The 25,936-nt window shown below is 38.3% G+C and overlaps 1 protein-coding gene and 1 long non-coding RNA gene across 5 annotated transcripts in view; one reads left to right on the forward strand and one right to left on the reverse strand.

Moving 5' to 3' along the window:
- Window positions 1–13,384, reverse strand: part of LOC125385332 — a 114,282-nt gene extending 100,898 nt beyond the window's left edge. The window contains exon 1 of the long non-coding RNA XR_007224445.1: window positions 12,917–13,384. This is a non-coding gene — a long non-coding RNA (uncharacterized LOC125385332). The remainder of the gene's footprint in view (window positions 1–12,916) is intronic.
- LOC100651353 (protein O-mannosyl-transferase TMTC1) overlaps window positions 1–25,936 on the forward strand; it is a 269,329-nt gene that overhangs the window by 87,143 nt on the left and 156,250 nt on the right. Inside the window, exon 1 of one of the 4 annotated variants that reach the window (XM_012319410.2) lies at window positions 13,631–13,898. The exons of the other annotated variants lie outside the window; for them this stretch is intronic. The gene's annotated coding sequence lies outside the window, so the exon portion shown is untranslated. Of the gene's footprint in view, window positions 1–13,630; window positions 13,899–25,936 lie in introns of those variants that run through there. 4 annotated transcript variants of the gene reach the window in all.

The following is a 25,936-nucleotide window of genomic DNA, read 5'->3' on the forward strand; positions in this document are numbered from 1 at the left end:
CGACGACTTTTAAGATGTATAATATCACTATGTATTATCTAGCAAACCGATGATATTGTTTCGTGCCACGTATAGGTATACGTCTGATGTATGAAGCGATAGGAAAATTATCAAAACAATATATAAACCTCGATAAAATATATAAATATCTCGACAGAATTAATCTGATTAACGTATTTGGTTGTCGACTTCCTTGGATAACGGTCCATTAGCAAAATAATCATTCAAGAACTCAGAAAACAAGTCCAACATGTTCAGAAAGCTATAGTATTGTTATTAGGTGAAAGCAACGATCGGCAAGCCGTTCACACCAACGTTGCGAGAGGAGGATGCGTCTGTTGCTCGGTTTCCTTTCGAAGTGGAAAACAAACTCAATGTGTACAGTTTGACGACTCGAGTAAAGCCGATTTCGACTCTTCCATTCGAAAATATCGCTATTTAATCGTTTGAAAAGTTCTTACGATTTTAAATACTTGGAAAGGCACAAATTGATCGGAACTTCTTACCTCTATCCGAAAGTCTATTAAAATTCTATCAATCTTCGCCACGTTCTTCGCGTTTTTCTGTCCCAGTTTCGCATCGTTTTGTTTCTTTCGAACTAAACCCGTTCAAAAGATATAAGAAGTTTTAATGCCATTCGTTGTTTAATAATAATCGATTAAAGTTTGTTAATATCGAAAACTAATTAAGCTCCACGAACTGGTTATCTGGATTAAGAAAGTACGTTCAAAATGACCACATTGCATACATCGACGTACAGGTTATCCAACTTCTGTGTTGGCCAACTTTAACAATTGAAACATAGTGAATGGAAATCCATTTGCATAGAACGATATCACGGTGGAGCAACGTTTCACGAATTTATCAACGCACTTGATAATAAATTTATGACGCCACCGTTCCAGCCATAACTTCACCAGACTCTGAATTCACCTTCGAAGCCTTGTAACCGGCCGATGCCATCTGTACCAAGTAATTGCAAGAGTTGAATATCGGAATTTGGATCTTGCTCGTGAGAGAGATCGAATAACTTGCTGTTTCTACGCGACATCTCCGAGTGAACTTCGAACAGACGGAACTTCGACGCGCTCTCTTCGAGTCGATGCAATTAACATCACGCCTCGGCTTGTTACGAGTAACTACCAGATTACGAAGTTATAACTGTTCGAATTTATGCTTGCTGCGTCCAATCGTACGATACAGGCGCAAAATGCATCGCCAGAAAAGATAGAGGACGTTTATCCTTTAATTAGATAATAACGTTTAAACGTAGATTATCATTTGGACGCAACAATGGACGTGGAAAGGCGTAATAACCGAAACAAAGATGTAATAAATTGAGAAAGTGTTGATCGTTAGCCTATGTTGAACGACTAACTTAGACTTTAAGCGAGCTTTCTAAACGAGCAAGACGATCCACAGAACAATCGTAAAGATTTGCCCTAACACGCGTGTCCATCGGAGAACGCTCGATAATCCGGCATCAAAGAGGCGTCGTAGATCCCTGATCAACGCGATTATAATTGAAAACAAACCCGTGGCCCCGATAATTATCCGGCTAAATATTTAGCTTGTTCGAGCAACATAGAGCGGTAATTATCACGAACCTTGAGCGGCACGTCGAATCCTCCTATTATCGTCGATTCTCAGCTGGTGTGTCTGTGAAGGCTCAGCGAAATCACGCGCTGCTACGTATGCGTAATAATCGATAATTAGAGCTCTTCCACCCTTCCCCCTGCATCGCTGAAGGATGTCCATTTGGGAAACGCGATAGCCCAGCCATGCCTATTATTATCAGTGCTAATCCCCAGATAACACCCGACATCGGTAATCGTGTACTCGCGTTATTGGAGTTTCTGAGTATTATGAACGTTACACATGATTCTCACTTCCATGGATCTCTCCTTTCGTTTTCTTCCCCCATTGGCACGCCTTCGCCAATCCAAAACTTTCATTCGTTCGTCGAATCGATCGCGCATTCTTTCTTAGAGGTTTCCTTCTTGGCCGTGAGCGAATTAAAATTACAGGGCCCGATGCAAGCCAGTGGTAGTTTACCCCGTCGGTGAAACGTGTTCACCACACTGTGAATTATTAACGCGAGCATTTCTCATTTCCGGTGCGCTCATGCGCGACAGAAATTATTGGTGATCTCTGCAGATATATTATGCAGCCACCACGATTTATACGTCATCACGACGAGGATTGTACGGTTTACATCGATCCATCGTGGTAAGCTGTACAACCGTCCTATCTTTTTCAAACCTCCAGTTTTCCCTTGACTCCCTGCCTTCGTCTCGCTTTCTCTTCTTCTGTTCTTTTTCACTCTTTCCTCCGGCTGAAAACTGATACAGGAACGCGGGACAATAACCCTGCGAATCTTAAATAAGCGCATGTATTATTAACGATGTAAAAAGATGGTGCACCGGCGGAGGTTATGCGCTGGTAGTTACCACCGCTGCATGCATCGTGGAGGCGGAGTCGTGCAGGGAATTTCAAAGTCGCTCCAATATTTTTTTTTTCTTTTTTCTTCTCGCGAGATAGCGCGTCGTGGTACTACGCTTAAGGCGAGATGAAAAGATATCTGATACCGTTGCTTGCTAAGATTAGACGTGCAAAGGATTTCATATTATTATGGACGAGGAGTTATGGACAACAGTCGTAAATGAATGGTAAAGAATTATAACTTTTTTCTCGTGATGAAAAATAAAATTTTCAACGGATCTAACGTGCGTTTATAATTCAGAATTACACGTGCTATATTTAAAGAGAAGTCGGAAGAAATTCGTGATAAACTATTAAATCTTCCACCTTTCGTGTTACGTAAATATAATTATTTATTTTATTTATTTATTTTAGTTTTCAATGTTGATCAAGCTTTGTTGTCAGAAAGTGCGTTTCTACTACTAAGAATTAATGAAAAAGAAGAACAATTTGTTTCACAAGGTGGGCGTCACCCCAACGTGAAGTTAATGCAATATTTACAACTATTTTCGCGAATTTAAATTGTCAAATTCCATTCTGAATTTTAAGAGGTTCTTTTTGCTACTATCTTATCCTTCACCTAAAATGCACAATTTTATGAAATATGAAAAAAGTTGTCAAAGTAATATATAATTTTTTTTATGGAACAAACATTCCCAAAATGTAATCCGTAGAACGTATATCGGATTTACGCGTTGTTGCACAGTGTTTTGGAATTTGCTTTATTCGTGTAACAAAAATTGTTTCGACTCCAAAGCGTTGCGCTCGAAATAATAAATAAACCTCGCACGACGCCCACTTTTTGTCGTTCAAAATACTGGAATTATTTGTCACGAAAAGAATTACTGCACCGCTTTATACGCCGGTAAGAAATTTCGCGTAGATCGCTGTACGCTTCTTGCGAAATTAAAAAGAACAAAAGGAACGAGCGAAAGCTGATTTTAATTACATACATTTTAATGATTTCCTTAAACCACGCTCGACGCATGTAAGATCGAATGACAAACTAATCAAGATTCGATCGCAAAAAAGCACATACAAAACTTAAAATTCAATTATGTTCTTTGCAATTAACGCAAAGTTTAACATACTTCAGAATCTTTACGAGCGCCTTGTAATTTCAAAAAAGGAACAAACCTTTATCCAAACTCGTTTCCTCGACTTTTTTATATTTTCTTAAAAATTAGGAAACTTTTTAACGGAAGGGGAGCGCGGATGGGAAACGACCCGGAGACAGCAGGATTATCAACATTAATTAAGCGTATTAAGCTATCCCCGTATTAAGCTGCTCGAACTTAGAGAAATTTTGCTGTTCTCTCTTTCTTGCGTTCACCGAAAGGCAACAAGTGCTGCAAACAAGATATCTGACGACGACACGCAAACGAAAGGAAATCGAAACAGATAGCCTGTTCGAAAAAATAAAAAAAAGAAGCAACGGTGGTGAATAAGAAGGAGAAATGAGAAGAGGAACTGGGAACGAAGAAACGATGAAAGAAGCTGTGGAGGCAGGAGCCAATTGCAAAGGGACGAACGAGGCAAGGGGTGAGGCGAATCGAGCTGGATAAATCGGGTGACACGAATCGAGCTCGATAAATCGAGCGACGCCGAGGATAGAAATTTGGGTTAGTTCGGCCGTAAAATACGGCCAACCATCCGTGATGGAAGAACTTGCCGCGGAAAAGTTTTAGTCGCTAATTACACCATTGCGGTGTCTGTGCGCGTTGCAATGTGCGTGTGCATGTAAAAACACCAGTGGAAGGTAAATGGGTGTATTTTCTCGTGGAGAAAAAGTGGACGAGAGAATCCTCTTATTTCGTTCTCGACAGTTGTGACAGCCAGCACCGAAAACGTCGACGTGCCGGACGGACGGACGCGTCGTCGGCGACGCGAAAACTTCCTAGCCACGCCACGTAGAAACGATGTGTCTGCCGCTTTAGTCCCGTCGCGCGCCATAATGACGCCATCGTGAAACCTTTATCGCGCACGCTCGCCTAGATGAGCCGGGGTGTTAGAAAAATGTTTGAAAAACGTGTACACCTCCGTGTGCGACGAGCCTCCACGAGAGGTTCGCGCGCTAAGAGACGTACGTAGGATGGAATACGTAAGAAGCAGTGGCAGAAGCATAGAGAGAGAGCTATGTGTATCTATATTCACCGTATAGAGTTCATTTGGGAAATATTGCAGGCTTTGAATTTCGCTAGCTCGAAAATGTTCGATACGTTCGAGTGGTAGGTTGTGTTCTATGGAAAGTATTTTGATACTCCAACCGTGGTACGTATTGTTTCTGTTGAAATCTGATGAGGTTCGAGGTTGATACTATGTAGGTTGCTTTGGAATTACGAGTTAATCGAATAGGATGAGATACAGAGTAATGAAAGAAGCGCGTATTGTTCGATCAACGTTTGCGTAATATCGAATTACGTTTTAATTGGCAAGTGTTACGCGTGCAGATTTTCAGCATTTCTTGACATTTATGTCGTATCGTGAATAATAATATTAGTATAAGAAGAAATAAAACAACCGAATTTCCGCGTGTAGAGAAATATGTAGTTGGTTACTCAAACTGTTATTGAAATCCCGATGTTATTGAACGAAAGTAGCATATAGTTAAGTACGCAGAAAGAGCATTCGCATCTACAATTTCATTATTACAAATTAATTGTTGGCAAATAATGTGAATGTCGAAATTCTGTATCTTCTTTCAATGCAATCTCTCCTTTTCCATATTTATCCAACTTTATCGATTAAGTTAGCAAAGAGAACTCTGTGATCTCATTCACAATCGCGAAAATAGCTTTGACAGACCCATTGAGAAACAGCTATTATTCTTTCCTCCTAACGGTTCGATTGGGTACCAGAGATTTGTAACCTGAATGATGCTGTTAAAACATTACCCAAGACGCGATTAAAGATAAAAATGGTAACGAGGTAGACGAAACTATTTAACCTACTTGCGTTACTGCTATCTAGTATTAGGGTGCGAGTAATATGTATTTTACAACATTCTTCCATTGATATAACTGTTTAATCCATAGTTATTTATTTTGTAAATTTTCTACGAGGACAAATAATCATCAACAATTTATCATTCATATACATAATTGGGCACAAATGCCGAATGGAAACAACGAATAGATAGATCACGAAATTGTCATACGTCGTTTTACGATTAAACGCTTCTCTAACAATTATACTGTCAGTGTATGTTCACATGATGCAGCACGAGCTGAAACTTAATCGAGGATTACTATCAGAAATAATAATCGTTGAATGATATACGCGATACGTACAATTTATAAAGCGAACTTTTATAAATTCATTATACATGTGAGTCGGCACATGACGATATTTAAATCCATATTTGATATTTTCATATTGTTTCATTTGACGCATATTCATTAATAGTAGATTTTATAATATTTCATGTTTAATTGAATATGATTTATCTCTATCTAAATATCGAATTTTAAAAATATCTCGCTACACGTTGTTACGATATTTTTTAATCAGCACGAAACGATCAACTTTGTAATCTGAAGATCAGCACGGTTTCGTGAAAAATTGAAAAGTATTATTAATGAAACTTTACGAGTTGTTTGCGTTAATAAATTCTCTAGTAGTACGGTAACAAGTTTGACAATAAAATTAGAGAAATTAGAAAACTATGTATCTAACTATCCTGTTTGTCGTAAAATATTAAAATTGTAGAAAATAGCTTAATAATCTGCAACTTGTAGCATGTCAATCCACGAATATTATTAGTCGCTAGATTACTGTGTGCAAGAGTGTCGAAAGAAATTCGTAGAATTTGTTTCAGCCACAGATTTTTCATCATCACGATCAATTTTTGCAACGTGTAGCAATTACGTAAACAACATCGCAATTTATGAAAGCAATAATCATTCCGTTTTCTCGAGTGCTGCACGTCATGTTTCCAGCATCGTGACTCTGATATATACGGATAAATTACAGCGTGTGGCTTGTTCGTTTCACTTTTGTGACCCGTCTACCTGACACCGTTACACCGTAAAATGTATGACGTAACTTGGTATTAGTTTACGGCGGACTTTTACGCCACGAAACGTACAGGTTGTTACACCTTGAAATATTCAGCGGGATGACGATTTCAGGCGAAATTCACACATGCAAATACGCGGATGAAGCCGCGAGTTGGATGTCGTTTCACGCAACATCTGCGGCAATGGTAACTGTTCTAACGAAAACGTACAAGGTTTCCGTGACTATACCAACAGCTAAAGCCAGAGGAGAGGGAGAAAGGGGAGGGCAGGGATGTTATATCGACACGGTACAGCAATTTGCCATCGACGACATCCTCGAGGATCCCTCGATATGAGATCGTCTCCTCGACCTGTCTTCGCAACGTGTCCATAAAACTATCGTCTACCTTTCCGCTGCTTTTCTTTGTCCCTTTGTCCCGTCTGTTTCGTGGTAACACGTGTAAAATCGAACGGAAAGATATCTCGTTCTTCCTTGTTATTCGCCGGCTGCGTAAAAGCGCAACATTTGTAAAGTTTTTGCTTGATATTCATCGTTCGGCTTCTGCAAGATGGATACGCTAGAGAGGAAATCGTAAGATAAAATGGCTGACAGATGTTGAGAATATGGAAATTTGAAGTGTAAAGATAACATTATATTTTAATGACGATGATGATATTACAAGAAGTATTTAGGACGAATTTTATTACATATATATCAGCTATGTGAAATTCTAGTAATTCTTTTCATGAGATTCTTGTATCTCAGATGTTTCTATAATGTTTCTAAAAGAATGGCGATTGTTCGAAAACTAGTTGATAATCACTCGGATATTTTATTGATACATTCAATTGTTCCTTCGATGAAAGAAACATGACGTTATTTTAAAAGATACGCGAGAAAGATGTTGGTACAGCTAGAATGAAAAATGATACACACAATTCAAGACTAATAGGAAGCAGTATAGAAGAAAAAATTCACCGAAAGATATACGTTCCTCTTATATGCGTAATAAATTCTTCATAAAATAAAATTCCTACTGTAATTCGAGTTTCCTACTTTAATAACTCAAGTTTTTCAAGAATTTTAAACTAGAATTTTCTGAACGACGTGAAGAGAAGGACATGACTGAAAACCCGGTGGTAGTCGAAAAAATTTTAAACGTGATAATCCTGAGAAAACGGGTGCTCGCGCAATTCTTCCTGCAGAATTTTTACTATCCTACAGTGCTACTCTTAGTTTCTTTCAGATGGCTGAGAGAGCTTGTCCGCCAGGTAAAACGCAGGTTTACGGCACGCAGTCGTGCCTTGTGTGCTTGGCCAAGGTACACAAGATGGATATTTTCGTAGAACGGGCGTTCTGAGACAATACGAGACTCTCGAGACGAGAGGACTTCGTCAGTCTTCGCATAATGAGGCTGGCCTTGTTCTACTCTTCCATGCTGGAGCACGCCGATAAGGGTGTCTCTAGGTAGCCGGCTGGACGAAGATTCAGCGACGAGAGAAGGCGAAGAAGTCGCGCGGCACAAGTATCTAGCTAAGAATATAGCCGATCCTGAGATCCTCTAACTTAAGTCATTAATTATAAAAAAAATATCGTAGACTGATTTTGTGTTCCTGTCAACTAGATTTGCATTATAGTAACGTGATTTACACCATACTTTGGAAATTTTTCGATATATTAGCACAAAGTTAATTTTATTGTAAAAACGAACTAGTATAGAAAGAAAATATAATGTCTACTATTCGATACTCTTTTGTGCGTTATATAACATTTTGGGAAACGATGAATAATGCAACCGAATATAGTACCTCAGAGATGTATGTAACTGTAAATAAGGAAAATACAGCAAACAGAAAGGGGAGTCTCTGGAATTTCTTCGTACATTTATAAAAATTCTCTCTCGTTCGGGACACAAAAGCACGTAAATTTCTTATTTCATTTTAAGGAGCGAAATCAGTAGGAAAACGTAAATTGCGGAGAAATTCTAACGAGAACAAGACAAAAGTGCTACTTTATCGAATTTATCTTACCATATAACGTAAGGATTTTTCATTCTTTTGCGAAGAAATTAATTTACCTCTTTTTGAAACATTAACAACGAGGAGTAGAAACCTTTTCCATTAAAGATTTCGACGACTTTATCATTCAAATAGTATCTCCTATTTCGATACGATCGGACAATTTTCGATCAATTAATTTTTTCGCGCGAATGTCGTCTCTTACAAAGCTCAGCTTCACAGGTTTGCTTATTGTTATTTAATCTTCTGTTCATTTTCCGAGACGCCTTTTGACCCATTGAACGAACAGCAAACGATTCATTGGCGCACGAAGGACTTAGAAGTTTATCCCTTGGGGCGAATAACCTGGGAAGTAAGGAGAGATTTCCAGGAAAGATCGGAAGGATTGTATCGAAGGCAGTTTCCAGAGGGTCGAAGGATTGTATCGAAGTTTTTACTATTGCAGAGAGGAAGTCGAGTGTTCGGCATCTCCACATTGTCGTTTTGTAGGTCAAGAGAGGAATGAGAGGAAAAACCTCACCACGGTCTCACAACTTTCGCCATTAGCTGTATTGTTCCGATTCTCGAAGTTGTTCCACCGTTTACTATGAAAATACTGTTTCTCGCGTGGATCACATTAGCATTCGTTTTCCATGTTTCGATTATTTCGTCGAATCACGAATTCACTTCGCTGCACTGCTTTCTTCCATCTTGCTCTCCCGTTTAAGACCACTGGCGATATTTTTACAAAGCAGTTTGCTTAATCTTAAGAGAAAATGACAAAACTTCTTTACAAATTCAATTTTGCTTACATTTTTTACGTTACTTCGTAAAGACTGAGTTCTTACTTTTTAGTCGTCTCGTGATTCAACGTAAATCTTGATTACGAGTCGGTCAACTGCGAATTCTTAAAATCAGAATATATAATTTGTACAAACGTGAATCTTTATTATGCTGCCAATCTTTCGTCGTTGATGTGATATTAAATTTATATAAAGAAACTTCGAATCCCTTGGATTATGGTGGCCAATAAAAGTTATTTACGATTCATCTAATATACATATAGTCGAGAAAGAGAATTACAGAATGATTTTAAAGTTGCTGGCTGTAGTACAAACTAAAACTTCTAACTAATATAAACGTCAAAAGGAAGCGACAACACGTAGAATATTATTATTAGGGATTCTGTTGTCTACGCGAGTTTAGAAGCTTATGGCGAAAAGCTCTCTGTCCCTACTGCAAATTCCTTCGTCACACAGTGCTATAAACGAAAACGCTAACTTCCAAAACACGAGTAGCTACGTTAATTGGTTTGTACGAGTATAGCAACTGAACGAACGATCCGTCACTGTAAAATTGAACGCGCACGAAACATGTTAATCTCTGAAAACACTTCGTCGCGATATTAAGCGCTTATTCCGCAAAGCTGCGGTGCAATTTTCTTCTTGGTCGTTTTATCCCTCCTGTTTCCTCGTCGAAAGTAACAATATAACTTTCCCAAGACAAGTGACGGGTGTGTCTTGAAAGTGAAATAAGGAAAATAGGGAAATTTTTTCCTCCGTCGTTCCTTCTTCTTGTTTTTCTTTCCTTTCTTGGCCTGCTTCCGGTACGGAATAAGACGGTTAGAGGCGACACGTCTCTCTCTCAGGCTGACACAGCGCACTTCGCCAGAAGTTCCGTTCGGAATTTTAAAACGCCCGCGTCAAGCGAGCGAATAGTTAGGTCAACCGGGTAACTTGGAAACTCCGGAAAAAATTGAAAATCTTTTAGCGCACGTTTATTGTCTCTTCTCTCTCGCTGAGGATGTGTCGTGAAATTTTCGTTCGTCTAACCGTCGACAATCTCACATGGTTCAAACTTTGTGCTCGGTTGATGCAAACGAGGAATGCGAATTTTACATTTTCATTTCACGTTTCTCCCTTGTCCGTTCCTATATACATATATTCCTTATATTACTATTCTGTCTTATAGCTTTATTTATCGTTATATCATTGCATGATTACGCTGACACTGACCATGCTGATACTTTTTGCCGACTACCTAATTTATCTATTTTATCGATAATTTCAACTACTCCGAGAACGAAAGACGATTTATCTACTTTGTATTCTGCTCATAGCAAATAGCAAATACACTCGCATATTACACGATACAAACAACAAAGTTATTTTACCATTCCCGTCTCCAATTAATGCTATAGCTCTTAAGTTCTCTGGAACCACCACCAAACGACTCAGGGTACGGTGACAGCGAACAATTGGAAACGTGTTCACGCCGACTGACCTTTTCCCGAAATTGCACGAAATCTATCCTGAATAGGGGTTAGTACTGTTTCCACGTTTCTCCATTGTCCTACAATACCCGGTGGAACTAGCACGATCTAAGAGGAGGGATAAAGAAAGAGAAAAGGCCGGTCCGACGAACTTATCGTCCTGGCTAGCTTTAAATGAAGGATCTCGGTTGGTTCACGATGGGTCGTCTCTCCTCGGGGCTTCGTCATATCTGGCCTGGAAATGTATTTCAATCCGCTAGAAGATACTGACCGTCTCCTCTATTTCATATGGATGTTTCTTCATCCCAAGCGGCGCAGGAACAGGGATTGGTAGGTCATGCTGGTATACGCAGAAGCGTTTAGTTCAAGGCGTCACTTTATTCCTTAAATACCCAAAGGTATTCTACCCACGGAATTGTACATCTTTTTCTTCTCTTCGTCGCTAAATAGCCCTGGATATCTTGCGAGGATAGAGAAGTTAGCCTGCCCTCGTCTCTCTTCAACCCATCCTGTCTTTCCTTTTTTTTCTATCTTTCGTTTTTCCTTCTTATTCTTCGTTCTCTTGCTCGCAAAGCAATTTATACGCGCCTCCACCTTGCAAACAGCCAACCATTACTCGAGGACGATAAAGCTTCCCGAGCTTTGCGAACACGTCCCGGCTTGCATGCACGAGACCGAATTCTCTCTCTATCTTGTTTTCTCCCTGTCTCTGTCTCGACGATTTATGTCGTTCGTAAGTTAAGAATCGCAAGAGAGAACCAAGAAGAAATTCGTTCGCGTTAATTGCCATGTACCAGGCACCTTCGACGACTCTTGTTAACGTTCGACTCGATCGTTAGATTGGAAACGTTATTTCTATTGGCCAGCTAATTGACGACCAGTGCAAGTACAGTCGGTTACAAAAGTCTATATACATCCTTTGATTTTATGAAATTTTGTCATTTCCTGGATTTCAAACAAGCGTAAAGTGTTTGAGATGATTGATTTCGAAATTGCTTTCTTGTCCGGAGTTTTGTGATCGATTCCTGGAAATTGGTTGGTATACATTTGCTCTTGAAATGAAAATAGTTAGTAACACGCGAGAAAATAGTTAGTAAGGTTAAAAACTGCGATGAAAATTTCTTATAGACCTATAATTGCATAGGTGGAAATTTCTCGCTTGATACGCTATAATCTCTTCTATAATTAAAAACAGCTGATCACATAGCAATTTTTAGGAATGAAGAAGTCTACTATGCGATATATTTTATTTTTATTATTTTATTATATCCGTGTTTTATACGTGTTTGTATGAAATTGAGCTTACAGCAGGAACATATAGTGACGTTATCCTGTGAATTAATTAAATCAGAATTGGACACAATGTAGCTAAATTTCCCATTAATTGCTTTTTCATAGCCACCCTAATGAATTCATTCAACTAGATATGAGATTTATATCCTGTTACATTAAACGCAAATTGCGTAACGCTATTAAGTAAAGAAATGGCGCGACATAAAAAGGCAACGCGTGTCTTGAAATGCTAATATCGAGAATAAAAGGGAATATTTAACTTGGCTACACTGCTCTATTGAAATTATAAGGAAAAGAGTCATTTATGATCTCATTCACGATCGGAGAAGTACGCTCGAATAATTATTTAATCTCGCATGTCATATAATTCGAATCTTCAATCTCAATTATCAATTATTAGAATCACGGCCATTCAATTCCAATAATTTTTTCCTCAACGTATAAAATTGTACATGTATCGAATTTTCTTTTGCTATCAAACGTGCTTGCTATCAAAATACTTTACTGTTTGTGAACATTTTGTACACTAACGGAGATAAAAGAAACTTTTCAAATTAATTCTCCGTTGGCGAGCTGAACAAGCATATTTATATCCACGTTTACCGATTTTACCATTTTATACTTTCAAAGAATCTAGAAAATTTCTGGAATACTATAGCTTTTATTACGCTATACAATAAATTTTTAAATGAAATGTTCCAGAAGTTCTCAAGAAAAATAAAATTCGCTTCGAAGGAATTCACGAGCGAAATCTCGTCAGGTTGCCTACGGAGGGTTAAGCATCAAACTCTATTGAATTCAGCCATCGATGCTATAAAAATACAGCTGAGCACATAAATCAGCTTTTTCGTTTTACAAAACAACAAGCACTTACGATCTTTTCAAAAATGCCATAAGAGTTACGATCGCTCGACGAAGGCGAAGAATGGTAGAAGTCTTTCATTTCAGGAAGCTTTCCATCGTGAATGGAAGTTGTCGTCGAACTATTGCCAGTCCTTTCAGGAACGTTTCGTATTTCACCATTTCCTCACAGCGACGTCTCATCGATGCTGCGCCATCTACGCACGCGATAGAAACAACGCGCGAACAGAACATACGCCGCGGAATGTTCGACGCTTCGACTGATTGCAACTTTACAGCCTCTGACTCGATAAAATTCACGTCGTAAAGTTAAGGCAGCAAGGGTAAAAAAGGAAGGGAAAAGCGAGAAACGGATCAGAGGAACGAGAGAAAGAGAGAGAGAGAGAGAGAGAGAGGGCGACAGAGATGTCTCCGTCGAGAGGAAGGGAGCGTGAGAGGGGGAAATTTGAAGCGCATCGCGTATGCATACGCTCGTAAATCCGCGGTAGGTGCGTGCACTTCGGCTTTATGAGTCGTGGCTTGATTGTAAAACCAGCGTTAAATCAGAAGCGCGTGATACTTTCGTGTCGTTGCGAATGGAAACTGAATAATCACGAGCTTACTCGAATGCCTTCGCGCGGCGAATGTCGAATGCGTAGTCTGTATTGCGACGAACGGTCGTACACAATATACACACCGCTCGAACGTGTTTATATCGATGCCTTGTTTATTTTGCTGCGCCACCTATATCTCCCAAAGACGCCAGTCGCTCTGCGCAATTAAGAGTGTGCGTTCAAAATTCGTACGTCTTGCGTACGTTGACGCGTGTTTCGTGTGTTTTACGTGGTTTTATATATACTCTATTCGTCAGAACACGCATTTGACCGACAAGCGGCTTTTAAGATACGAATATGTGACGCGAAGATAGTTTTACGAAGAAAATTGATTTGTGCAGTGTGTATTACGTTTGACAGACGACGATGAGCTTCGTTGTTCTTCTATCGAGCAGTGCTTGGGTATTTTTTTTTCATTTCGATTGATTTAATCGAGAACGAGAAAAGTATAATATTTCATACTAGTTTTGTCTACTTTCGCATATGGCTTTAGACTACGACAGCTTGCAGGTTACCATAATAGGGTTAGGTATCTAATTAGGTTAATAATATCGTATTAGAAGCGTTTGTCATTAAGGAAAAATATCGTTTTTCGATTTTGAAATGCAAACAGTTAACGCTAGTGATTCTAAATTAATGAATTAAATGATGTTTTAAATCGAGTCAGATATTTCATTCTTATATGCCATTACAAATTATAACCTCTTAAATTATCAATCAGTCGTTTTGCGTCGACCTTATCGTAATCGTTTGTAAACGATAAATAAATAATCAACGATTTGTATAAATTACAACGAATAAATAGCAATGATTTCATAGAAAAATTGTAAATTGGCAAATCAGCGTGCAATTATTTTATGTCAACGTTATCTTAACTGTTTCTAATCGATAAATAATTAATAAACGATCTATATAAATCATCATTTTATACGAATATAAATAACAACGAGTTAAGAGAAGTAACTAATCTTGCTACATAAACGAAGTACACGAGAAAGCATCAGAATCATCAAAACGTGAATCACGAAAAACTAAAACTAAAAATTGTTTCACGCACTCCGCGGTAATTAAGAAAGGAGAGAAGTGTACATTGCCCGAGGAAACTTCCACGAACATTACTCAACGCGTCTCCTCTTTCATTCTCTTTTCACCGCACTCGCAAATACAGGACTCGTGCACCGGCAAGAAAAGAATGATTAAAGCCCGAACATTTCCTCCGCTTTCGAGACTAACCAAAGAATAGCGTTCTCAAAAGCAGTGTAAGCAATCTCGTCCGTGCCGTAAATTCCGTTCAATTTATCGTGGTGGCCGTGGGCTGGCGCTTTTTAACGCGATACTCGTTGCTCCCGGGGTGTTCCTTATTTTTCACGGGCCGCGACCTTTCCGCCAATAAACAACCAAATTTCCATTACACCGGTGGAAACAACTACGAAAACGGGTAGGAAGGATATAAAGCGCGAAGCGAAAAACCGTGTGCCTGGATAACGGTAAGGCAGAGAGTTCTAATTTCGTTCGCTGGCTCATTGTTCGTTATCATCGCGCACTTCTTCTTCCGGTGGAAAATGCGAGATCGTTCGAACGTCGTGTTTAATGCCGGGGTCCCGGGAGAAAACCGGGAACGTAATTAATCTCGGCTCCACGAGCAGCCGCCGGTCTCGTGCAGTTTCGTGCAGCACCCTGCCGTTACAACTGTAACGATCGTGGCCTGAAACGAGCGCATCCTGCGCTTCACGCCTCCACGAAACAACCGGCAGCCCGAAGCTACCGTTCGTACGGCCCTTTCGTGCACCGTTCTCAACCGAGAAGACCGGATCAGCCCCTCATAAACTGTCCCTCCTTTCTTTCTGCGGCTGATTGTGTCGATAAAAAGAGCTACGATTAATTCTTTCGGTGTGATAAGTAGTTGGTGTTTTCTGAGACGTATGTATTATACGATTCTTCTTCCTTCTTCGTGGTTATCGAGGTCGCGTGGATCGAACGTACGACGAACAGCGTTATTATGCGTGGTGGAATTGTTCGGTGATCATAGAAATTGTATAATTGTAATTACTCGGTGATTTTGGAAATTGGACAATTTTAGAAATTAATTTCAGCTTCTCTGTTCTCCTTCCGAGTGAGATTGTATTTAAATGGTCTTGTGGGTAGAGATCTTAGGATTGAGTGCATCCACAAAGCAGCACGGTGGATAATGAGAAAGTTTATGTCTGTAACTTTTCTTGGGTTATCTTTGTAACTTGCTTTTTTATGAAACTATTGCATTTAAATGAATTATTCTTTAATGACTTTATTTTCTATTTGATTAAGAAATAATTCGAATATCTTAAAATGATCCTTCAAACGAATCCTTCATTATTATTATATTGATAACATTGATATTGAAAATTTGTGAAGTCTAACTTCTGAAGAATAGAACGATCTAAGTAGGTTAGGTTATCCTATTCTTGTTATCTGCTACACGTTCTACGATTTTGGACTTCAAAGTTTTCTCGAAAAGTTGGTACAGCTGGTACCGCAAATAAAGATTTATCGGACTGATACGGTTATCTAGGCACTTCAGAAGAAAAAGGTGCAGGAACGAATGTCGGGATAGAATATGTAGGTATAAAAAGAACCAATGGAACCATCTTGCCGGACCAGAACTCGAATCTTTGAATAGTGCAACCTTCCAACTTATTGAGTTATCTGATCCGTCAGCACATTTTGCCTTCGCTTTATTCTCATATGCATTCTGCATTATCGTTCGAATAAATGCGTGATGATTCTAAAATTTCTAAAGAACAAAATTCTTTTTCTGTGTCAAGAATCTACTATTAATACAGAAGGACCAGCGTGTTTTATTAAAATTATGGCGCATACTTTTTGAAGAGTTTAACCTTAATTATGTACTCTAAAAACAAAAAGCGTAATCGATCGGTTGTATTTCTAAAAAACTCAAGTAACATTTACTGATACTACTATGAAGTACTACATACACTTCTGAATATTATATGAATAAAATTTATCATAATTAATTTAATATTGGAGAAGTAGTTAGCTGGTATTAATCAAGTTAATCGAAAAATAATTTCAACCTCATCGTTCTTTTCGATTCAACTTTCGGTAACTGTCCATCGCACTCGCGTCAAAAGAGTTACAAATACTTAGGATCGAATAATTTGACCATCATACAATTACAACCCTGTCGAAGCGTTTTCCCGTTAATTGTTTACACGCCGCGCGAATACCAAATTAACTTGGCGACGATGTGTGGTTTCCGCGGCGACCGCGATCATAGCAGTCGGACGAGCTCGAATAGATTTCGCTGATGCAATTGTTCGTAGGCACGAAATATATCTATAGAAAATTTGCAGGCTCGTTAACGTTTAATATTGAGAATTATTGGTCTGGCCGGAAACCGATGAATAGGACCCTGCTCATTCATGCTCGCCGTTCGTCGAACACATTGTTGTGTAATTAGTTTTAACTTCGTTAAAGAGCTATACCCGCTGCTTTATTTCCCACGAATTTACCTGCGTAGTAGGTAATTATTGGTAATGAAGACCGGGAAAACAATGAGTGGCTATAAAGGAATATTTGTTTTCTCTGATATCTGTTTTTAAATACGCAACTTGAAATCGAACATGATCGATATCTCACCAACTTTTAATACGTTTTCCCTATGTGTATGCTAGGTGCTTATATATTTTCAAATTTTCAGTGTCGAATACTCAATTGATTTCTATGCATAATATAAATTATTATTAAAAGTTGGAGGGTTATAATTTTATCGTATGGGTGGGTACATTAGGTAATTATACGTGTTCGTTGTAATCGACTTTTTCATTGTAATAAAATATTCGATAAAAGAGACGAAACAATCGTTGCGGTTAAATGATAAACGTACAACTATCAGCTTTCATTTAATGGCACATTTTCCAAAGGTTGAGGCTTTCCTCTTTCATAATAACGTCCCTCTTTACGAATTGAAATCTCACGATGCGACCGATTCAACGTGGAAACAATAAGCGCTCGAATGCTGTCGATATCATGAAAAGCGAATTGTGATTATTTCACAATGAACGATGTTTCATTCGATTTATGTCATTTTTTTTTTTCAATTGTACGCGACCGCGCGTACACGTTTCCCCTTGACAGCAAATATTACATGAATAATCAAGTTCGTGAAGTATGATGGGGCTTTTAAAAATCGACCGTTTTCGGTCGAATCATGCATGAAACACGTCGAATCGAAAAGAGAGGCGGGTGGGAAAAAAATAGAACGAACGTGACGTTTCTTTAACGCTTATTCTTCATTACTTACGGTGAATTTAACGTGGGTACGCAACAGAGCATTCTGACATAAAAAAAAAGATATAAAAAGTATAAAGAGCGTTTTACACACTTTTTTCGAGTCGTAATTCCTTCGATAAAAATGTATCTGGGTTAAGCACGGAGGACCGTTTTATATCTTTATCCTCCAACGTGCCGTAACATCAGAAATTTTATCACCGATTGTTCTTCTTCGGCTTAATCTGCATAATTAATGTAGTTTCATCTTCTCGCCTTGTAGCCGTATCACATTATGGCGCGTTTCATTTCGATTCAGTTACTTTTTCTCTGTGAAACGAAATAGCGGCAATGACGTGTTAAATAATTTAAACTGTCGCTTTCAAATAAATCCTTTTCGTATCCCGTTATACTGAAAGTACGTTAAATTTTGAAATACATATTGCACTTTATGTTTCATTTATTGATAATGACAGTATCGGGAATTGATGAATTTCATTGAATTACATTTCATTATTTCAATTTTCAATTAAGAGCGATTCAAATATGTCCAATTTATTTCTCATATTTTAATATTTAAAATCTTACTTTCACTGTAAACAAATGTGATTTCAATCCTCTAAATAATGATATTCTACGATATATTTATTAAAATTCGGTGGTAAAAACCGGAATTTTAAATATCAAAGTAATTTTCAACAACTAAAAATTCGTTTGCGAACGAAACTTTGCAACAACTGGCCAAACACGTTCGCCTCTCAAGTATTTCACAAACATACAGAAAAAAGAACGACGGCAAAACTTTCGCGTACTACAAAAGAGTTTACGTAGGAATAAGAAATTCGATGGTATCAGCTTCTTCTCTGTAAAATGTTCCATAATATATCAATTCGAACTAAGAAGCAACTACCCATTGAGTAACAGTATTTAATCAACATTTTGCGACTCGACGTACAATAGGAAATTATTATGGCAACATTATGCGAGAAGCTATTCGTAGGATAGTACAGAGTCTGGTAATTACCGTTATTTACCTTTTTGCCACGCCGCATCGGTTGTAGTCTGCTCCTTAACGAGGCATGTCACGAGAACACGTTCGATCGCAGGGTTAATTTGGACGCAATGAAACCAAAGCCCGGGGCATTCTACGATTGCATCTCGATACGATCGTTATAGGATGAGCTCTATGTCGGATTTTCGCTTAGCGATATCAGGCCTACCTCCGACGCCATTGATCAGTGGCATCGTTCCAAATTACCCTTTAAACATCCATTCGCCGACGCGGAATTGTTCACTTTTCTCGATCGGTCGATCAGTTTTTACGTGCCGGCATTGCAGACGCGACTGACGTGTAATTTCTCTTGACATTTCGCCCCGATTTCCGGCTGCAACCGTGCCGCGAAAAAAAAAGTAACAACGAGAGTTCGTCCAAGTTCTACTGCATGAAACACAATAGCGCATACTTTCTGTCTCTCCATCTGTCTTTCTTTCTCTTTCTACGAAACCCTCTTTCCTCGACAGCACTTTCAATCCGTTTGATTGAACGAAATTCGGATCGACGTGGAGACAGGCTAGAAAAACTCATTTTTGATGCTTGGCTCGAAGAACCGATGGTAGGGAATTTTGGAAAAAAAAAGGGCACGCGGATAGTCCCGATGCAAAAATCATGATCGGTCGGCGAGACTTGCAGCAATTTGTTGGACGCATATATGGGACGAGGAACGCGAAAACTGTGACGAGAGAATATTTTTGAAAATATTGCCGCTATAGGAAAATGTTATTGGACGGTACTGAAGTGCCTTAAGCGATACATTTTTTGTTTTATTTTAAAGGGAAAATTCAGTTTTCTACGGGTGAAGGTTTTAATGGAAAATTCGAAATCATTGTGGTTTCTGTTAGCCGTAACATAATCTTGTGTTTTGCAATTTATAAGATTATCAATTAACGAATCGTTAATGGTGATACGTAATTTATATATCAAATCACATTTATCTTAGTATTTTTATACTTAGTATACGTATAATTTTTATATTCCACTACTGCTGCATACGTCGAAGAAGAATAGACAGTTTTTCATCCATTAGGGCTTCTATCAATACGCGAAAGCTCCATCCAAGTAATTTAAGAGTGTTTGGAACAGTCATCGTTCTTTCATCCAGTTAAAAGATAATTATATTTCATAAATTAATCAAATTTCTACGGCCCTCTAACGATATACAAATCTATAACGTCAGCGTAATGTGTATAACTGCGTGGCAACGATATTTTCTCAAAGCTACTAAAATTTCCGAATATATTCTATTTATCAAATACTCTCATTGAAACGTAATGAATGTAGAATTCTTCAATTTCGCAACTAACGTTTCTAACTCGAATTCTTTGAAACTCGAATTCCATCGGTACTTCTAACCAACGAAGATTACCGATCAATCGTCGCTTTAACACACTGTTATTTGTTTAATTTTCGTGCAGATCGGTCTCCATAATGCGGTACGGGGCGAAACGTTCCAAAGCGTAGTAGCTGTAATTTCTACAGTGGGTCGGATAGTGACGGTAATGCATAATGATTATGAGGTATTACGTACGAACATTGTGCGCGCTCTCGTTGGAAGGTCCTTCATCATGTTCGACATGGACACGCCATATTTTCCAATACACAATCTGTGAAAGGAATGAAGCACGTTCGTTGATATATGGTGCCACTCAAGGCGTATAAGCGGCAGTAATTCACGGTATTATCTGATCTGGATGCGTGGCTATGTGAAAGCGGATAGCGTTCGCGCCAGAGTAACAACAAGAGGGTGGCGGAAACCACGTTGAACGTAAAAGGGGTGACGATGATCAGAGAAAAAGAGAGAGGGAGAGAGGGAAGGAAAAGAAAAAGTTAACGAAGAGAAATGATCATCCATGGCGATGGCTTACCAAAGATCGGCACTGTATTGATTTGATCGAAACGGTTTCTCTTTGTTTTATAAGATTATCCCTGAATTGATGTCTTGCAGCACAAGCTGCGATAAAATACGGTTTTCGCGTATAGTATTTTACTCATACAGACTTTTGTTGGTAATCTACTATTGTGTAGATACATTGTGTGTGAAAAATTGTTAAATTTTATACGTTTGAATGATTTCAAGATTAAAAATAAAGTTTATCTACGCAGACGTATTTGGCGAGCTACTCTTCTTTCCTTTCTTATCTCTTGCAAATTAACTTTGAATCCTTCAGCCATTTCTCAGGAATTAAAGTTTGTCTTATAACGATACGTATGAAACAGTAGATGGATATTAAAAAATTTTTTTATTAATATAATATCGAAACTGATTTGTTTAATACCAATACTGATATAATACTAAGTATAATTTTTTAAACGATATCTTGATAGTGCTTTTAAAATTTTTTAGAAATTTCAGTTTGTTATTTCTCCACTTTTGTAAAATATATGTATGCTTAGCACGTAGTTTCAAGTACGTGTGTTTATGTATATATATATTTATTTGTTAAAAAATTTTATATAAATGCGTAATACATTCTTAGAGTTCAATCGACAAAATCGCAAGATTTTCTCAGCGTCTGACAAATTTCGTCAAATTCTTTCATCCACAAGTACCATTGTTCTCATAATGAAATTCACGACTACTTTCCCTCTGCCATTTATTTCGTACCCGCCCATTCGTTCCATTATTACCGTCGTTGAGGGTTTTTATTCCTTGGTTCTTGCCCCGTCCCCGTGCCTTCGGCACCGGAGTTTATATTTTTCATAATTAATTGGCCAGGCCGGAGACTTCTAAACAATGGTTAAAGTCCCTTCGTGATTTTCGTGATTTTCGCGATTCAAGAAATAATGAGGCGTATTCATCATCTCGCGGAAACGTCGCGGATAAAATGTGTGGTTTGTTACAGTATATAGTTGCTCTGTGGCACGAATTCACGAATTTATTCACCCAATTTTCAATTTCATTCATTCTATTTCGTCCAATTAAAAAATTAGAGCGAGATCAAAAAGTCTTTAACGAAACCGTTTTTAGAGGAAACGATATGAATTGTGTCATTAACGGTTATAAAGAGTAATTATATAAAGTACAAGTAAGGTACCTTCATTAAGAGAAATAAAAAAAATGTGAAAGAGAAGTTGAATAAGAAATAATTAATGTACGACGCTTCGTAAAAAGCAGGAAGAACTTAAAATACAGTATTCGTAAATTTCAGTTACTCTCAAGTCGAATTGTTAAAATTTTCAAGTAAACATTGACGAAGCGATGTAAAATAAAAATGAATGTTTTTGAAAGATCCACGGTATAAAAAATATTTTTAAAAAGTCTTCTTTTCGAACGTTCTCTAACGCACGTTTCCCAGATAAAACTCGCTTACCACCATTGGTACAATCAAATACGAACGTAATATTACGTTTGAAGTTGAAAAAATCTAAAATGGAATCCTTTATCTCCAAATGATACGATATCGTAGTGTATATACGTATCCTATCGTTCGTTATCTATCTACGATATCGCAATATTTTCATTTGTTCGGAACAGTTTCTGCGAGCACGTGTCGACACATCGAAATGCTATTAAACACGGTTCATACTGATGGAAGAAAGATCGAAGTCGCTGAATGTTAGCGATATATATCATCGTACGCTTTCTCGTTGATACGTGACTGGAAGCAGGGGAAGCTGGCTGGGTTTCTTAAATCACTGAAGCACCACCAGAGAATAGTAACCGGTATCTTTGCTGGTAGTACCATATTCCGTGCACGATTTACCCAGAATCGGAATGCCTGGTGATCGTGTCCTGCGGTTGAGGACGATTTCTCCAGTGAATGTAAGAGACTGAAGGGAGAGAGAAAAGAGTTGGAGAGGTGACTCGATTTCCATTACTTGTAATTATTGATTTAGACGAAGTCGGTCGAAAACGTGAAGAGAAACCGGAGTAGTTAACAAAAAAGTTGAAGTATCTCAATGACGTTCTCTATTATTATTATTATTTTTGAAATAACGATTAACTCTAAATTTACTCTTACGTGATTCCACAAAAAAAGACAGCAAGCGTTGCTTTCGATTATTAATTCATCGTTAATTTCTACACTTTGGTAAAATTCCAATCGTGTTGTTACAAGTTGATCGAAATACCTGGATACTGACGAACAACAGTATATTACGAGACTGACTTTAAAAATTAATGGAACGTTTGTAACTTGCAAGAAATAAGGCATTAGACTTTTGTCTCTAATTTCGTATTTATAACTTAAAATTTTGAAATTTTTATTCGATAATGTTTCTCTTCCTCGCTTTTGCTGTATTTTACGTTTATTTTCCAATGCTAGGTAGTTTGGAATTAAATGCATTTTAATATTTCATGATATAGATTCTAAGAACGAAATATCTCGAATCATGTTCGACAATGATGGTAGTGGAAACACAGCCATAAATCTCGGCTTGCCGCGTCTGAATACTCTTCGCGTTGTATTCATGCGTCTTTTGTCTGATCAAGCGTCGTCATATATCACTTCCTTGTCCTCTGCTGCACTATATTTTGCTTATCTGAATCGATACATAAAACAAGCACCTTTTTGTTATAAAACAAACACAATGTCTCCTCTTTCTCGATTTTTGTATATAAATATTCCTTCTGCCACATTGTATCAAAAATATTTTTCGAAATATGGAAAGCTGATTATCTATGACGTGTCTTTATGAAAATATATACGTACCTTGAATTAGGTCAACTGTCAGTTTCTCAAGTATTGTCAAAACTTCTCTTTCGAGTAGATCCATAGAGACAGAATTCTACTTGTTTGCTCAGGCACGACCCTATTCTATTTGTTTTACCAGACACGAACCGATACTACTACTTTAGTGCCCGTTCCTATACGGTGTAATTCTACTTGGCTATCTATGCACGATTCCATTATATTGGTTTAGCTTGCTATTGGAACGCAAACTTTTGCCATAAATACTCGAAGACAAAAATAAATTGTGTCACTCTAAACACGCTATTCACGACTCTATCCTCGCTCTATCTAAATATTTCCTAAAGTTAATGTCTCGAAGATTCATTCGAAATTCGCTTAACAAGTATACCTTTCGTTCCGACGATTTGAAGCTTTTTATCTCGCATTTCTGTTCCTATATTCTGTTAGACACAAATTATTTCAAAGATCGTTTACTATGAATTACCAAACAGTTACCTGTAAAACCTGAAACGTTACATCAAACTCATGCTACGGTTCGTTGACGTGATTTGAAACACGCTCCTTTGAAAACACGCCTCTTATTTTTCATTTTTCTCGAAAGTTTTGAAACGAGTTCGTCTCGCTCTACCATGTCGTGTAAAACATTACTCGTGTACATAAGGCTTCATTATTGAAACACGGATACGCAGTGACGGGACGTCAAGAAGGCGTCAGGAATAATCACGCCTCGTTGCTCTGGCGAGAAACTTTTCTCGTCCTTGATGCATGCACGTTGCACGGTTCGGCAGGTGAACAGTCAAAGTGCTAATGCATGACGGAAGAGTTGGAATAAGTATCGATCGGCCGCAGTGGTCGAATAGCAGTTACCGGCGAGCATGGTCAAACAGTAGTAGTAATAGAACCGGTCGTGGTTAGCCAGTAGTAAGAGGGTAGTTGCGGTCAGACAGTTAGTATCAGGTCTCGCTGCGGTTTGTCGTGAATAACAGTTTTAGTTCATCATATTGTATTCTTGCTTTGGAAATGTCAGCGGTTACGAATCGGTTCACGCTGCAACTCTCTGGGGAAAATTAACGTAGGTATACCAATGGGGGGGAAAAAAGGAACGTCGAGGAACGTTTCTACGCCTGTAATAAAACTTACGTGTTAATAAAATTTACAGGCCGCCTTCCTGGAAGAAGGTGAAAAGAATAACTAGGGGGAGGGGGCAGTTATAACGAAGGAAACGAAATATTTACTTGGCAGGCAGTTGCGGTCGAGTTTGTAGAAACCTCGCTATCTTCATCTTTAGGGCGTGTAACGAGATATTTCGCTGTAATTTGTAGAATTCTTTTTTATCCGCATGTGTGCTTGTTCGTTATGTAACGAGATTCTGCGTTGTGTTGTAAAATTACTGTGGATGGTAAAATTAGTTTATTCTTGGAATTAATATTTTAACGAGTTCTACAGGGGCTTTAATTGAAAGTTTTAGGGATTTTTAGATACTTTGGTCGGATTATTGACGGAAGATTATCCATATTTTATCATATTTAATAAAGAAATTTTATAAAAGATTATAAATAGTAAAATAATTCAGAATGTTGTATGAAATATACAGTTGTTCGCGAAAATAGCGTTACGGAAATTTCAAAATATAATATTTTATATAACACGCACAATATACCTACGCATAAAGATTTTCCACGGTAGGTCTTCATGTACTTTCGTGTACCGCTTTGCTTCATAGTCGCCTCGTCTAATATTGTACCGTAGTAACAAATGCAGCCTACAACGAAGTACTGTATTACAAATTACCACAATTACCTTCTTAGGGGGGAAAAAACAGCAGTTTACGTGACACTAAAATTCGCGAAGCTACTTTACACGATCTTTTATCGTTCTTCTTCCCCGTCTTCGTAACTGAAAATATTTACAACTTCAAGAAATTGCGTGACTCAGCTTGTTTATCAACCGTAGAAACGTAGAACGTTTCCGAGCCGTCTTAACAATACCTCGCGTAGGTTTCAACCGGTCCGCGTCAAGATGTAAACACGTTCGAGTTTCCGGGTGGGCACGGTAATTTAATCAACTTCTTAACGGCATTCTGGACGTTTTAATATTTCACGGAAAACTATCCAACTGGAGTTCTCCTTTGCTCGCTCTGGTGAAAGTATGTAAGCGTCGTTTGTCAACAAGTAACGGCTTCGTGGCACGAACCACGGAAGTTAGGCTGGCTTGGCTTGCCGTGCGTTTAAGAGGATGTCAGGTTGAAACAAAGCCGATTAAGCGCTTAAGACCGAATCGGTTGAATGCCTAATTACGCTGTGAATGGCGTTCAAGTAGATTCCTCTCGCTGGCAATGCTACAACTTTCCTCTCTTCCCATCCCTTTTCCTGCCTCTCTCTTTCTCTTCCCTTTCTTTCACTGTCCACCTCTATTGTTCCCCTTGGGTTCTACTTGCTTAGCTTCTTATCGAATACAACTGAAATTCCTGCTTTACCTGGTCC

The sequence above is a fragment of the Bombus terrestris genome, chromosome 6, assembly GCF_910591885.1.
Source record: "Bombus terrestris chromosome 6, iyBomTerr1.2, whole genome shotgun sequence".
Classification (NCBI taxonomy): Eukaryota; Metazoa; Arthropoda; class Insecta; order Hymenoptera; family Apidae; genus Bombus; species Bombus terrestris.